General features: G+C 35.7%; 1 protein-coding gene across 9 annotated transcripts in view; it reads left to right on the top strand.

Moving 5' to 3' along the window:
• Positions 1-5,880, top strand: part of LOC127837691 (3-oxoacyl-[acyl-carrier-protein] reductase FabG-like) — a 325,705-nt gene extending 319,825 nt beyond the window's left edge. For all 9 annotated transcript variants that reach the window (XM_052364967.1, XM_052364962.1, XM_052364961.1 and 6 more), the window contains 5 exons: positions 301-395; positions 1,061-1,151; positions 2,607-2,693; positions 5,104-5,227; positions 5,712-5,880. The gene's annotated coding sequence lies outside the window, so the exon portion shown is untranslated. The remainder of the gene's footprint in view (positions 1-300; positions 396-1,060; positions 1,152-2,606; positions 2,694-5,103; positions 5,228-5,711) is intronic.
• Positions 5,881-11,994: the final 6,114 nt, after the last annotated feature.

The raw sequence follows: 11,994 nt of genomic DNA, 5'->3' as shown, positions 1-11,994 counted from the left end.
TTTATGAAGAACAGTTACCAACAGTGTCAACATTTCCAAACTTATTGAGTTCGGCTTGACTTATCGACAGGCTTTTTATTGGCAATGCTTTTGGTCATTTAAACATCTTGAAGATTGACCTGCGAAGCGTGTTTCTAAATATAAAAAGAGCGACCGGCCAATTCCAAAGACACGAAGTACTGGTTCTAGACCCTTGAAACGTTGGCGTTTCAATTGAAAATCAGGCTTATTGATTAGCCTGAGGCTTAAGATGCAATCGAGCTAAAATAAAAAAGATGTAAACTAAGATGTACCTTTTAGGTCGTGGAACCACGTGCTGCACGGACGGCTGGCTGGCATTCGAAGGCTCTTGTTACACGTTTGGTCGCGACATCTCATCCTTCACGGTGGCGGAGGTAACTTGTGTCTGTCCTATAATAGGGAATGGGGAAGAGCAAGCGTATTTGGCTCTTGTCTTGTTATAAATGATACATGTATTTGGCTCTTTGCTCGTTATTATCGATCAGTTTAGTTGGCTCGTTGCTTGTAATTAGCGATGAATATAGTCGGCTCGTTGTTCTTTGCTTGTTTTAAGCGATACATGTACTTCATTATGCGCTTGGTATTAGCATAGAATTCATTTTGCTCTGCGCTTGTTGTAAGCTATTAATTTGGAATTTGAATTTTGACATTTGAGTTATTTTGCACTTAATTAATGTGGTCGTATATCAGCACATTTTGCTGGACTATAAAGGTTCAAACTAGTGCATGGTCATTGTATTTTTCTCTCTGATTAAATACGTTTGCGCCCCCCCCCCCTGTGGCACCACCTCCCCTGTTATAAAGACGGAATATATGCCATATATGCATACACATACACCATCTTCTAATATATAACATATTGTATATAAAATGTAACGACATTAATGCAGCGACGTGTTATATAGACTTATTTTTATTTCTTACCAATGTTCAGCCATTTGTATTTCCTTTTTCATTCGAACGCTTTAACACATTCCAAATGGAGGGTAAATATTCTATCGATTGTTATACTTGACATGCATTTGCTATGTATTTCTAGCAATACTGTCGTCAACATGGTGGCCACCTTATTCACGTAGACAATGCCCATGAAAACAACTTCATCAAGGATCGCCTACGGGACCTGAAATGTACGTGTTTTGTTTGAACGCATGATAAATAAGTTTCAAATATTGTTGCGCACATCAGTGTGTATGTCGATGGTTTGTATCGCAAAATCAGTTTGCTTTTACGTCGAATTGTGTTCATACAATTATGTTTCATTTCACATCACATTGTAGTACGTTTGCGCACATAATTACTATGTACATGTATACGCTTTCAGCCAATCACGCTCTTTATCTATGCATCGTGAAAACTCTACAGACATTTAGCACATCACATGATATTTGTGTACACATATATAAGAAGATTGAAACCCCAGACGAAGGATATAAATACTTGTCCGCTTGTGGTTTGTATACGGGAAAGGACACATTGCCTATACAATATTACAAATAATGACAAGGATGGATAGCTCTTCAGGTTCTTATCCATGAACTTTTACAACAAAAAACAAGTTATTAACCTACGATAACAAGACTAGGATCACCGCCTTGGAAATATCATTGCAACTATCTGAAGATAAAACTTGTTGGAAGCTAGCCAAACATTAAACTTACCCTAGAATTTATCACAAACCAAACGCGCTTCTGAAATGACATCAATCAAATGTACCTATGCAGAGCAAACAAATGAAAACATGAATGCCAAAAATTGACGCGTGATTATAATACTACATACATATCTTGAGTGTATTAGTTAGAGTCGTAAGCATGGTAAATCTTAACTATTATGATACAGGCTTCACAAAGAAATATCGTCCATCTATAAAAAGATATTAAACCACAAAGTTAAAAATGCATCTACACGAAATTTGTAACGTAAATAGCTGAAAGAAAGATCGTTAATATGTGTACTTCAATAACACAAAATAGCTCAACCGCTGACATCCTCTGAAGACTTAAGTATGACCACATTGCAGATATGATACGTTCTTCTGCATCTAGACATCACACAAATCAAACTGGTTCAATATTTAATAATTCAAACAATTAAACTCCAAAAGCTCTACCATGAGAGCAATTTTTGTTCTGATCCACTACCTTTCTAACAAAACACTAATAATACATAAAATTTAACATCCAACATAAAGTCATGATAAAAGCTGGGATCTGCGCCTTGGAACGGCCAATGCATAGCTTTGCGGGTTAAGCCATTTGATGGCTTGCATAAACTAACACTAAGCCCAGAATAAGTCTCTCGACAAAATCGTGAATCTATTTCTTATGCTACGTTTATCAAATAATTATATGTAGACGTTCTGAAAAAAAGTCAATAACATTATTTGTAAGATGTTAACATGATTTGCTATTAGTGTTTATATGTTTTAGATGTGTTTTACAATAATTTATGTGTCTATTTGTTGGATAGTGGAAAGTATCGCCCCTGATAAGCCTGTGCGGACTGTACAGGCTAATCTGGGACAAAACTATGCACGTGTATTAAGCCCCGTTTTCAAAGAGCTCGGGTCATATGTTTTACAGCAAGTCACTACTGGACGGGTCTCACGGACGAGGACATTGAAGGGGAGTGGAACTGGTTTGACACGGACTCGAACGCAACATTCTTAAGTAAATACATTTCCCATATTGTTTATTATGGGTACACTTGAAATAAATGCCCATCTATTTATTGCATACACTCTGATTGGCAACTGCATTGCTAATATGCATCACATAAGCAATAATTATGCTTGTTAAAAGGTCACAATTTAAAATCGGAATAAATAAAGCAACTACATAGATCATTAACTGCTCTTATAATACTTTAGGCTTGGTTTATTTGACTTACAGTCAAAAACTTGAAACAGAAATGTCCGATTGTGTATAACAGATAATAGTGATTTATAACTAAGCTATTTATTTCCCAATTAATATTTTATCCATTGGTTTGTAATGAAACCTACAACCTGATTGTGAAAATGTGAAGCGAATGATTTTTGATTTCAATTTTTGTTTCTCTTACACTTTGTTTCTTCAAAGAAATTTTCCAACATATTTACTGAACAGTGTGTTATTGTCACGCTTGAATTGCCTTCCTTATATGATCAAAGCAAATAGCAAGTTATTGGCTTCGCACTGAAGTGCGGCGACTAGTATGTAATACGGTTTTTTTCGCTTATGGGAGAAGTTATTTTACGGATCAATGAATATATTTTTGTTGTCAGAATGTCTTGCATAGTGGTGATTTTTGTGTAAATTAGTGTAAATAAGTACTGCATTTGTGCCTATTACATTTACTACAACATTTATTGCCAATAATGCAAAGCTAATTTTTTTAATTTATAACTGATCACAGGAACTGGGCAATAATAAAAGATCACAGGGACTGGGCTAATACGCGAACCGGTAAAACTTTCTGGTTTTGTATAAAAACAAAACTTCTTTGTTCCACTATCCTAGCAACCACCTAGTTACTAATAAAGGCGCTATTGAGCGCGAAGCGCGACACGTATTATTAATTGTAATAATGAGTCTTGATAAAGGAAGCAGCCGCTTATCAATGAGGAGCACCATCACAGCACCCCAGTCTCATTACTATCAAGTCCTCCTACAGGTTTTTTTAAGAACCACATATGGAAGGCCGCAGGCCTGACCCGTATCTTGCCAGTGGTATGGACCCTTTGGTATGGACCTTTAACCCCGCTCACTATCCAGCGTTTAAACTTCCGGGTTTACATTTAAACCGACTATTAATAGCTTATTAATATCTTAGTTAGAAGGTGATTTTCAAGCGGTTCCGTAGTGTAGTGGTTACATGCTCGCTTCACATGTGAGAGGCCCAAGGTTCGAGCCCCAGTAGAATCAAATTATTTTATTTGTGTTCTATGTTAACCTTTTTGTTTTGATGTAGACATTTTAGTTTAAATATTGTTTTATTGTAACCATTTTTTGTTTCTATTATGCCCATGAAATATATGTGTGAGAGGGGGGGGGGGAGTTCGTGACCACATTAAAACTTTTACAGTGTTTTCATATCAATGCGTACTCAACCCCTATCGTAAATGAGCAACGTAAGAATAAGTTTAGAATCATCTCCCCTTAAAGTTGAGAAAAATATGAAATTACGCTTACAAGATGAAGCAGATTTTTTAAAACCTACACAGTTCTGTTCCATTAATGAAAACTGCACATGGATGCCAGTAAAAAAAGGAAACCAATGTAAATAAAATGAACTATGAAATATTTGGGTGTTACGACACAAAATCATAGATAATGGTTATTTGGGGGTTATAACACAACGTCATAGATAATAGTTATTTGGGGGTTATAACACAAAATCATAGATAATGGTAACACCAGTATCTTTTTCTATTTTGTTTAAAATAATCGGCCATTATATTAATATTTACAGTAGAAAAAAATCGTTCCATGTAACATCATTGAGAGCTTTTTACACTGAAATTCCCGACGCCCTTTGATGCTTTGCATCAATCGTTATCTTGTTTGATACTGATACGTTGCTAAAAGTGACATTTGGTCGTATGATTATCCTAATATCGATCCTATCATGTCGTTTTTGTTCATTTGAGCACAAAGTACACAATGTGAGCGAGTGTCGGTTGTTGTTGTCCGTGGTCGTGCGTCGTGTATCCTCCGTAAACGGTGTACAATATTTATTTACTTGGCTAGCCACTGAAAAAGGAAATTAAAAGTGCATAATATATCTTCTGTCTATATGTTGAACTTGGCATATCACTGGCATATCACAGACCAACATCATGTACATCTGTGTGTATATATATTCGTTTCAAATTGTAAACTAGTATTACATGTGTTTGCACTTGTGCGATAATGGTTATAAAGCAAAATTAGGCCAGCGTAGCTCCAGACCAGCCTGCTACTACGTCACGCATGATTTTGTGGTCATATAAGTATACATGGCAGCTCCCGACCAGACAACGCGCAGGCTGGTCTGGTGAAACGCTGGCCGTATTATGTACAAGACCAATTTTCGCAAGTCGCGGCTCATGTTTTCTAGACTTCTACGCGGGCTATGGCCATAACATCAATCTTGACTGCGCCATATTCAACTACGGTGTGGACTTTTCCTGGACCGATAACGACTGCAGTACAGCTAACGCCAAACCCGCATGTGAGCGCTCGTAAGTAAACGATGTTTGAAACGGTGTTATTAAAAACTTTTTTATTCCAACGTCTACGATATTGAAACCAATGGAAGCACAAACTCCTCTGAGCCAAAAGGGCATATTTATTTAAAATAAATGTTAAGTGGCTGACCGGGTGAAAATACACGCTTCATTTAAGCAAAATTTACGAAAACGACGCCATTTTGTACGTCAGTCCAATCTCACTTAAACCCAGTCAGCTCCCGTATACGCATGCCAATCTGGTAATCGATGTCCGAGACTGAGTGCAGCTAGACTTTTTGACAAACTATACCTGGATATCACGTGGTCCACGATTTATATGTTTACATATCCAGAAATGCAAATAAAGCCCTGAAAAAATTGCACTTACAGATCAGAATGATAAAACAACAAGCTTATTTTATAAATTGTTATGTTCATTATTATCACGAACAATAAAAATCCATAGAGCTGACAGTTTTTATTCTTTTGTTTTCAGAAGTGAAACTTGCTCCTGCGAGTCATCGTCCGCCAATATGATTGTTGGTTAATAAACAAACTATTTCTTGTTTAAACACAATCATGAAATGCGCTTGCTTTTTTTTAATTCAATGCTGCGTCTGTTTCTGTGTCACACAACATAACGGTTAATAAAGCCAGTAATTTTATTTCGAACATCATATTTCTTTTGGCAAGTATGTTACCTATAAAATTACACAACGCAATAAGAATGCTTAGGTCACCCTTTCTAAAACTGCACGCACGTTCGCTTCTTTTCAGCTGCTTGTCATTATACATAATTTTGTTGAATGAGAAATTAAAGAAGTCATATGAAGAAGTGGACGATGAGACCCGATATTCTGTAAATTTAAGAGTCCCGATACTTTATCAACGGAAAGTGATTTAATAATGTCATGAACATCAGTAGGTGTGTTTATGAAAAACTTAAGCAGCCAAGTTGGCAACATGAGAGACGGTAAATTGTGAGTATCAAGGTCAATTTTTTTACTTACTTTAAAAGACATTGATAAGAATGATTGCCATTTTCAAAGCATATCAGTTACAATTGAATCGCCGGTGTGATAAATGAGTGAAGTAATTAAGTATTTGTTAGGTTTGTTGATAAAAATAGTAAGTTGAGACGAGTAGACGTGTTTTCAAGATCTGACAAAACTTTGATTAATTTTAATATGAAATCATAATTTACTTTTTTTCTCTTTTAATTGACGATATTTAAATGTTTTGCGGGAATAAATATACAAGACATATGTTTGATTCTTCTACAGTTTGCATACGGTATGGTTGTACTAGGTGAAACGCCGGAAGACCTACATTTGTCTAGACTGATCGTTGATAGGAATAGTGTAATACCGAGGGTTTGCAAGCTAACATACCGCAAACCAAAATTAGCATGTTCACAAGGAGCTACCAAACGTCATGAGCGGTGGGTATATGGTAACAAAAACATAGACATTGTGAACGACCTTATATATCCGGGTGCAGCACTTCATTATACAAGGAATTTCAATTTTAATACTTACACATTGCGTGGAACTGGATTAAAAGCACTAAACATATTGTAATCCAACCTGAAAACGTATACATTGTAGTTGTAAACTACAGGTAGCTTGGCTGCTATTTGATGATTTTGCCAAAAGAAAGCAGAGCAGGACCTTCAGGATAACAGACTAATTGCAAGCACAGACTGAATCAGTCACCCAATTTAATGGTTAAAATTAAAAAGTAAAATGCTTAACAATAAACAATTATATTCCTACACAATTTTGTCCAACTCATATCCTGGAGTACAATGTGTATTTATTTATTCCACACAACTATCATGCTTTAAATGAACATCGTGTTAAGTTAAGTTTTTTGCATATTTTAACATGATCTCCAAAAAATAATCTTTCGCATTTTAGGGTAATTGTTTCTGAATGCTTATAATTTGGCCAGATCCACCTATTGTATGAAGGGTAGAAGTTTTTTTACATTGACCAAGAAAGACTTGATGTTTCAAAATTTACTTTTCAGATGCATGTATATACCAACATATTGGTGCTTGTTAAATCTTTGTTAATCTGTTGACGTATATTTAAGCTATATTTTTGCTAAAAATCATTAAAATGAAATTGTTGTCTTATGTATCAATAATGATTTCTGTTTTTCATGGAGCAAACCCTTGTTTTTGGTAATATTATAGCATAGACCATGCTATCTTCTCTTCACTTTGTATTCAACCCTGAACAGCTAATGGACTTAATAAGGGAGTTTCAAATTTTTCGGCATTTTTAGATGACCTGAACATAACATGCTCATTGCTAGTTTTATGATCGCTTAGTGTCTGTCGTTCATAGTCAAAATTTGCATGGTTAAAACTGTAGAGGCCACATTTATTGCCCGCCTTTTAAATGAAAATGGTTAAGAACATTTGCCCCATTTATATATCGGCCAATTTCGAAGCTTGGTCACTTGGGACCAAAGATTAGGTCACTGAGTTAAATTAAAACACACTTGAAGTTGCATTTCTATTAAAATCTTCATTAAACTTGGGCAGAACCTATTTTTTTTCTCTAATCACAACTCGGTTGAGTTTGAAAATGGTACCAGTTCGTTTAAAAACATTGACACCAGGGGGCAGTGCATTTTTTTTCTTTTATGGCTTTATTATAACCATGTTAAGACTATCGAAGACAGGGTTTTAGTCAAATCATCATGAAACTTTATCAGAGCATTTGATTTAATGTACCGCGGTCCACTAAGAAAAGTATTCTTATTTCCTATATGTGTATCAAACTTTATATAGCATGGGCCTAGCTTGAAAATGCTTTGTTTAAAGGGAAGGTTCCAAGGAGGCGGGGCATTTGTCAAATGGTTTTACCTTATTGACACTCTGAAAGTCCCATGTGAAGTCCAATCATGATGAAACTTGCTCAGAACATTGTTTTATTGATATCTCGGCCTGTTGAAAACTTAAAATACCTATGCCAAATTTAAAACAATGGTTCCGAAAACATAGCTCAAAAAGCCCAACGCCTTCGCATCTTAGATGAGCAACATATGCAATGTGGCCCTCTCGTGGAAAAATATCATTAATGGTCTATAGTTAAAGAGCTATAATTTTTGGATTATTTAAATAAAAATAAGAATAAACAAGCCAAGTGTTTTTGAAACACAATACTCCCTACTGCATGTTGAAGCCACACAGAAGTTATTTTTAAAGAAAATTGTGAAGTCTCACTTACCTAAACGCACACTTCATCTGCAAGTCATGTAGGTAGACTCAAATACCAAACCAATCAGCTCAATATCTGAAAACGTTTCTAAAAAATCTCCAGAAAACGGTTATTTAAGAGAAAAGTGTTACGTCAAAGGCCCATAACTTCCCCAAAAATGAATGGACCGGAACTTCTAATGAACTACCACTGCACCACTTTGGCTTTTAAATTTTGGTGTCTATAAACAAGAGGGCCATTATGGCCCTGTATCGCTCCACTGTTTTTATGCGAAAAAAACGTGCAATGCGGATGGGTTGAAATATACTCAAGCATGTGACTTTCTCTTTCTATCCCTCGTCCAACTGGGCGCTTAAAAGTTGGAAGGGTGAGCTTTTTTATATATGGAAAAAGTTACTACCGTGTTAACTAAACAGACTAAAAAGCCCGGGAATTGTTGCACAGGTCCTTTGCATATAACGTAGGTACATTTATCTCTCCAAAAGATATTGTCGTTCTCAGAGCTCCAGATAATGTTTTCAGCCGAGGGGTATTTCACTCATGAATTTTTTAATTGATGAGTAAAAATCAAAATCCGATAATTTTAAGGAGTATTTATGTTCAAAGGACCAGAATTAATAATAAATTGTACATGTAGTGTTAACTTGCTATTACAAGCAGTTTTGTACACAATAAAGCAATTACTTTTGTTTTATTTAATATACTGTCAATAACAGGGCGTACAATTTTTTCTGGTGTTACTAATGACGATGTCGACTTAATAGAGATCGACCATTTATAACTGGCTCGCCATTAATTTTTGTTTTATTTACATGAAAATAAAACACAAACACATGCAGACGCTGCGGAACATGTCACAAAAAGAAAAGCGCTTTCGGGACAGGGACTGCCGGTCAGGGCGGCACAGATCGTGAAGGTCATATGAAAAACAAGCGAGCAGCAAGTTTTCGCATTACATAATTAATTAATTACATACATTACATAGTGGATTCATTGATTGCAAACCGGATTTTAATATATGTAACAGTTGAAACATGTGCTTAGTCACGTTATCTGAATGGTAAGCGGGTGGTATCCGTTAAACTTGTTTTTTATATATGTGTAATTCGGCTGCCATTTAAACAGTGCTTGAAGGAAAAAGGTTTTTCCATAGTGCCACACAAGAGATAAACTGATAGCAAAACTTATATGCTTGAAGTTGGGCGATTCGTTTTTTTTTTCCGAATGTGATGTCAAATGTTTTCACCATTAGCGTATATCGATTCTCAACAATGCAGCGGAGAGTCCGTTGTGTCAACATCAGCCTTTATCGTGGGCCAAAATGAAATGATACCGTTCTGACTGTGGAGTAAAATAGGTCGGGAACCACATTCTGTACATAGATGGTGATGTCACTACGTTTTTACTGATGTGGACACAATGACGGGAACCAGTCATGATTACATGAACTTATATTCACGTATAAACGGCTAATACGCATTGAAATTGCACACGATGCGTAATCCGAATTTAGCCAGGAGTTTTTTTACTCAACAAAATTTTAAGCCATGCGTATTTTCTTTTTTTTTCAGGCGTATTTTACGCAAATACGCATCTTATCTGGACCTCTGGTCGTTCTTTCTATTTCACATATTTTTAGATGCTCAAGATCAAATCTACGCATTTGATTTGAAACAGATTCACAAGACCCATAGGAATCAAAATGCCTAAAACCTTTACCAAACGACACATTTTGGACTTTCCCAATTTGAAAGAGGTTGCAGACGACAATTAAATTGTGATGGAAATGATCAGGTAGGGTAGAAATAATTGTGATAAAAGGAGAAATTGCTCATCTTGAGCAATTTCTCCTTTTATCACAATTATTTATAAAGTTGTCAGCTACAAACCCGTAAAATCCTTTAAGTGTTTGGTAAAGGGTTAATAATCTCTGGTTCTTTCTTACAGCCTTTCACACATTTATAACAAATACAATAGTAGCATCTTTCTTTGTAAAGAATCATCTCAAAATATAATTAACAACCCACACATCCCTAAGACCAACAGGCCTGAGAATATTATGATAATCTAGGATTATTTCTTTATATTTATAAATGTATTTAATTAAGTAATACATTTGACTTCTAAGATCAATTCATAACATTTCAAACACCTTCTCTTGGATACAAAGTTCGAGTTTACCATGCAGTATCATATATTGACTTTTCTTGAAATAATTGTTCATGGAAGTTGCGTTTTTAAAATCAATAAGATATTATTAAACTGGTTTAAACACTACAAAAAAGACATGAAATTAACATGTCATCCGAAATATTTTTATCCGGATATATGCTCACTTTCGACATATTAAATTAAAACCCGACTTTTTTCAGTTTATAAGAAAAACATTCATGCCACTTTTTCTTACTTCAATTCCTTTGTAAGCAGTCACCATCTGATCTAAAATGGCACTAAATGACAGGGTTTTATCTCATGTTTACAAGATGTTGTTGTTGGTCACAGCCATACGGCCGCAGTTATCTCCCCTGGTAAACGTCATATGTTCAGTTTTGTGACCCTCAGGGCAGGGTCAAATTTGAGCCCAGGGGAATAGTTTGAAAAAATTTGGTAGAGGACTATTAGATATCACTACACACCAAATTTAGTAGCCCTAGATCTATAATTATGAACAAGAAGATTTTAAAAGTTTGCACAAAATAGGCCTTATTTAAGCATATGTTCATTTTTGTGACCCCCAGGGCAGGGTCAAATTTGTCCCCAGGGGCATAATTTGAACAAACTTAGTAGAGAACTATTAGATGTCACTAACTACCGAATTTGGTAGAAATAGGCCCAATGGTTATGGACAAAAAGATTTTTAAAGTTTGCACAAAATGGGCCCAATATAAGCATATGTTCAATTTTGTGACCCCTGGGGAACGGTCAAATTTGATCCGAGGTTCTTAATTTGAACAAACTTTGTAGAGGACTATTAGAAGTCATAACATACCAAATTTTAAAGCCCTATGCCATACGGTTATGGACAAAAAGGTTTTTAAAGTTTGCACAAAAAGGTCTTATATAAGCAAATTTTCAATTTTTTGACCCCCCGGGGTAGGGTCAAATTTGACCACAGGGGCATAATTTGAAGAAACTTGGTAGAGGACTATAAGATGTCACTACATAGCACATTTGGTAGCCCTAGGCACAATGGTTATGGATGAAAAGATTTTTAAAGTTTTCACAAAATAGGCCTTATATAAGCAAATTTTCAATTTTTTGACCCCGGGGCAGGGTCAAATTTGACCCCAGGGGCATAATTTGAAGAAACTTGGTAGAGGACTATAAGATGTCATTACATACCAAGTTGTGTAGCCCTAGACCCAATGGTTATGGACGATAAGATTTTAAAAGTTTTCACAAAATAGGCCTTATTTAAGCAATTTTTCAATTTTCTGACCCCCCAGGGCAGGGTCAAATTTGACCCCAGGGGCAACATGTTAAGAAACATAAGATGTCACTACATACCAATTTGGTAGCCCTAGGCCCAATGGTTAAGGACGAGAA

Source organism: Dreissena polymorpha, chromosome 7 (assembly GCF_020536995.1).
Source record: "Dreissena polymorpha isolate Duluth1 chromosome 7, UMN_Dpol_1.0, whole genome shotgun sequence".
Lineage (NCBI taxonomy): Eukaryota > Metazoa > Mollusca > Bivalvia > Myida > Dreissenidae > Dreissena > Dreissena polymorpha.
Note: the sequence above shows the minus strand (reverse complement) of the source record. Positions and strands in the feature narration are given on the sequence as shown.